A 4,908-nucleotide genomic window follows, 5' to 3' on the forward strand; every position below is an offset into this window, starting at 1 on the left:
AAAAAAGTCCTGTCTTACTCAGAAACTTTCCTGTTGTCCTGGTTCTGGCAAGGATAGAGTTAATTTCACTAAGAGCCAGGACAGGTGAGCCAAGCTGGCCGGGGGCTATTCCATACCATGTGACATCATGCTCACCATAAAAGGGGGCTGGTCGGGCAGGGGCGGGTTCGGTGTGGCTCTGGGACAGGCTGAGCGTCCGGTAGGTCCATCGGTAAATTGTTCTTTGTTATCACCCTCGAGGCTTTGCCATTGTTTTTTCCGTTCTCCTCCCCAACCTGCCGGGGGAGGGGTGAGTGAGTGGTGTGTGGCACCCAGCTACCGGCTGGGGCTAAACCACGTCAGTCTTTTTTGGCGCCCAACGTGGAGCCCGAACCCACAACCCTGAGATTAAGAGTCTCATGCTCTACCGGCTGAGCTAGCCGGGCCCGACCCTGTGTAGCTTCCGAGATCAGATGAGATCGGGCATTCTCAGGGTGGATGGCCTGGCACATCGGACCCACAAGAGTACAAAGCCCTAGTGGACACTGGTGCACAGTGTACCTTACTGCCATCAAACTATGAAGGGGTGGAACCGATATCTATTTCTGGTGTGACGGGGGGATCCCAACAGTTGACTCTGTTGGAGGCTGAAGTAAGTCTAACTGGGAATGAGTGGCAAAAGCACCCCATTGTGACTGGGCCAGAGGCTCCGTGCATCCTGGGCATAGATTACCTCCGGAAAGGGTATTTCAAAGATCCAAAAGGCTACCGGTGGGCTTTTGGAATAGCTGCTTTGGAAGCGGAGGAAATTGAACCATTGTCTAGTTTGCCCGGTCTCTCGGAGGAACCTTCTGTTGTAGGGTTGCTGAGGGTTGAAGAGCAACAGGTGCCGATTGCTACCACAACTGTGCACCGGCGGCAATACCGCACCAACAGAGACTCCCTGGTTCCCATCCACGAGCTAATTCGTCAACTGGAGGGTCAGGGAGTGATCAGCAGAACCCGCTCACCCTTTAACAGTCCCATATGGCCAGTGCGGAAGTCCAATGGAGAGTGGAGGCTGACAGTAGACTACCGTGGCCTGAATGAAGTCACACTGCCGATGAGTGCTGCCGTGCCAGACATGCTGGAGCTTCAATATGAACTGGAGTCAAAGGCAGCCAAATGGTATGCCACAATTGATATAGCTAATACATTTTTCTCGATCCCTTTGGCAGCAGAGTGCAGGCCATAGTTTGCCTTCACTTGGAGGGGCGTCCAGTACACCTGGAATCGACTGCCCCAGGGGTGGAAACACAGCCCCACCATTTGCCATGGACTGATCCAGACTGCACTGGAAAAGGGTGAAGCCCCAGAGCACCTGCAATACATTGATGACATCATTGTATGGGGCAACTCAGCAGAGGAAGTTTCTGAGAAAGGGAAGAAAATAATCCAAATCCTGCTGCAGGCTGGCTTTGCCATAAAACGAAGTAAGGTGAAGGGGCCTGCGCAGGAAATCCAATTTTTAGGAATAAGGTGGCATGATGGGCAGCGTCAGATCCCAATGGATATTATCAACAAAATAGCAGCCATGTCTCCACCAACCAACAAAAAGGAGACACAGGCCTTCTTAGGTGTTGTGGGTTTCTGGAGAATGCACATTCCGAATTACAGTCTAATAGTAAGCCCTCTCTACCACGTAACCCGGAAGAAGAATGATTTTAAATGGGGCCCTGAGCAACGACAAGCTTTTGAACAAATTAAACAGGAAATAGTTCATGCCGTAGCTCTTGGGCCAGTCCGGGCAGGACCAGATGTAAAAAATGTGTTGTACACCGCAGCCGGGGAGAATGGCCCTACCTGGAGTCTCTGGCAGAAAGCACCAGGGGAGACTCGAGGTCGACCCCTGGGGTTTTGGAGTCGGGGATACAGAGGATCTGAGGCCCGCTACACTCCAATGGAAAAGGAGATATTGGCAGCCTATGAAGGGGTTCGAGCTGCTTCAGAGGTGATTGGCACTGAAGCACAGCTCCTCTTGGCACCCCGACTGCCAGTGCTGGGCTGGATGTTCAAAGAGAGGGCTCCTTCTACACATCATGCAACCGATGCTACGTGGAGCAAGTGGGTTGCACTGATTACACAGCGGGCTTGAATAGGAAGCCCCAGTCGTCCAGGAATTCTGGAAGTGATCACAGACTGGCCAGAAGGGAAAGATTTTGGAATGTCGCCAGAGGAGGAGGTGACACGTGCTGAAGAAGCCCCACCGTATAATAAACTAACAGAAGATGAGAAACCATATGCCCTCTTCACTGATGGGTCCTGCCGCATCGTGGGAAAGCATCGAAGGTGGAAGGCCGCTGTATGGAGTCCTACACGGCGAGTTGCAGAAGCTGCTGAAGGACAAGGTGAATCAAGCCAGTTTGCAGAGGTGAAAGCCATCCAGCTGGCTTTAGATATTGCTGAAAGAGAAAAGTGGCCAACGCTGTACCTCTATACTGACTCATGGATGGTGGCCAATGCCCTGTGGGGGTGGTTACAGCAGTGGAAGCAGAGCAACTGGCAGTATGGAGGCAAACCCATCTGGGCTGCCCCACTGTGGCAAGATATTGCTGCCCGGCTAGAGAAGCTAGTTGTAAAGGTACGTCATGTAGATGCCCACGTACCCAAGAGTCGGGCCACAGAGGAACATCAGAACAACCAGCAGGTGGATCAGGCTGCCAAGATTGAAGTGGCTCAGGTGGATTTGGACTGGCAGCGTAAGGGTGAATTGTTCATAGCTCGGTGGGCCCATGACACCTCAGGCCATCGAGGAAGAGATGTGACATATAGATGGGCCCGTGGTCGAGGGGTGGACTTGGCCATGGACGCCATCTCACAGGTCATCCATCAATGTGAAACACGCACCGCCATCAAGCAAGCCAAGCGGGTAAAGCCTCTGTGGTACGGAGGCCGATGGTTGAAATATAAATATGGGGAAGCATGGCAAATCGACTACATCACGCTCCCACAAACCCGCCAAGGCAAGCGTTATGTTCTTACAATGGTGGAAGCAACCACTGGATGGCTGGAAACATATCCTGTGCCCCATGCCACTGCCCGGAACACCATCCTGGGTCTTGAAAAGCAAGTCCTGTGGCGACATGGCACCCCAGAGAGAATTGAGTCAGACAATGGGACTCATTTTCGGAACAACCTCATAGACACCTGGGCCAAAGAGCATGGTATTGAGTGGGTGTATCACATCCCCTACCATGCACCAGCCTCTGGGAAAATTGAAAGGTACAATGGACTGCTAAAAACTACCCTGAGAGCAATGGGTGGTGGGACCCTCAAACACTGGGACACCCATTTAGCAAAGGCCACCTGGTTAGTTAACACTAGGGGATCTGCCAATCGAGCTGGCCCTGCCCAATCAAAACTTCCACACCCAGTAGAAGGGGATAAAGTTCCTGTAGTGCGCATGAAAAATATGTTGGGTAAAACAGTTTGGGTTATCTCCGCTTCAGGCAAAGGCAAGCCCATCTGTGGGATTGCTTTTGCTCAGGGACCAGGGTGCACTTGGTGGGTGATGAGAAAAGATGGGGAAGTCCGGTGTGTACCCCAAGGGGATTTGATTTTAGGTGAAAATAGCCAATAAATCAAATTGTATGATATTAATAGCTATATACTGTATCAATGGTATGACCATAAGAATCACCCAAAACTAATGAAGGATGGACTTTGAAACTGAACAAAGTGCCATGATGATGGAACTAGAACTGACTTCAACTGGTGCCCAGGAACTTCATTAAAAATCACATCTTTGACATCCAGACTGTGATCATGGACCACACCAGATACACCGGCCGTGAAAACTCCGGATGTAGCACACAACAATCCAGTAGCACGCACCATTGCTCCTGCTCTGAGAGACTGTAATGGCAGATGGAACCCAAAAGCCATGGACTAAATGAACTTGACAGGCATTTTAGAGCAATAGCCCGTAGAGTTAAGGGAAGGAGATCTGTGAAATAATCTGGGCATGACGTAGATGGTATGGAATAAGGGGTGGATAATGTCCTGGTTCTGGCAAGGATAGAGTTAATTTCACAAAGAGCCAGGACAGGTGAGCCAAGCTGGCCGGGGCTATTCCATACCATGTGACATCATGCTCACCATAAAAGGGGGGTGGTCGGGCAGGGGCGGGTTCGGTGTGGCTCCAGGATGGGTTGAGTATTTGGTTGGATCGGTAAATTGTTCTCTGTTATCACCCATTGTGAATATCTGTTATCAGTACTGTTGTTGATTGGTTCCCTCTCCCTTGCTGTCCCAGTAACCTGCCCTTATCCCAACCCTCGAGGCTTTGCCGTTGTTTTTTCCATTCACCTCCCCAGCCCGCCGGGGGAGGGGTGAGCGAGCGGCGCGTGGCACCCAGCTACCGGCTGGGGCTAAACCACGTCACCTGTGCTGAAGTAAAGGCCAGGTACCTGCAATAACACAAGTTCAAGGGAATTCTGAGAAAACTTCTCTACCTCCTGTGTATATACTTTATGAGAAAAATATTAAACTTGCATTTCAAAAGTTCTTAGAGAGCTACGATTTTAGAGACTGTTTACAAAGCAAAGGAAGAGTTAAATTAATTAAAGGATGCACAATATTTTGCATTTTTTTTTAATCTCAGCAAACTCATGGGTTTATAGTTTTTAAGGCTAGAGGAAAATAGCATAAACATCTCTAATCTCTATGAACCATGGCTACTCTGTGTTATGCAGCAATTTTTTTCTTACAGAAAATTGGTCATCTTTACTATGCGACTGAACACTTGGAAGATCTGTAGTGTGACTGAAAGCACAGGATCTTTCACATATTATTCATTCTCTACTTAAAAACCTTGAGTGATGGCAAATCAGACATATTCTGAAAATCTGATTCAGAAGTTAACCCTTCTTTTTAAAAGATGTCATTTTT

The 4,908-nt window shown here is 49.5% G+C and overlaps 1 non-coding gene across 1 annotated transcript; it reads right to left on the bottom strand.

Annotated features, from left to right (window-relative positions):
- Positions 1-352: 352 nt before the first annotated feature.
- Positions 353-425, bottom strand: TRNAK-CUU (transfer RNA lysine (anticodon CUU)). Its single transcript has one exon. It is a non-coding gene; the product is annotated as a tRNA-Lys (tRNA).
- Positions 426-4,908: the final 4,483 nt, after the last annotated feature.

The sequence above is a fragment of the Grus americana genome, chromosome 1 (genome assembly GCF_028858705.1).
Source record: "Grus americana isolate bGruAme1 chromosome 1, bGruAme1.mat, whole genome shotgun sequence".
NCBI lineage: Eukaryota > Metazoa > Chordata > Aves > Gruiformes > Gruidae > Grus > Grus americana.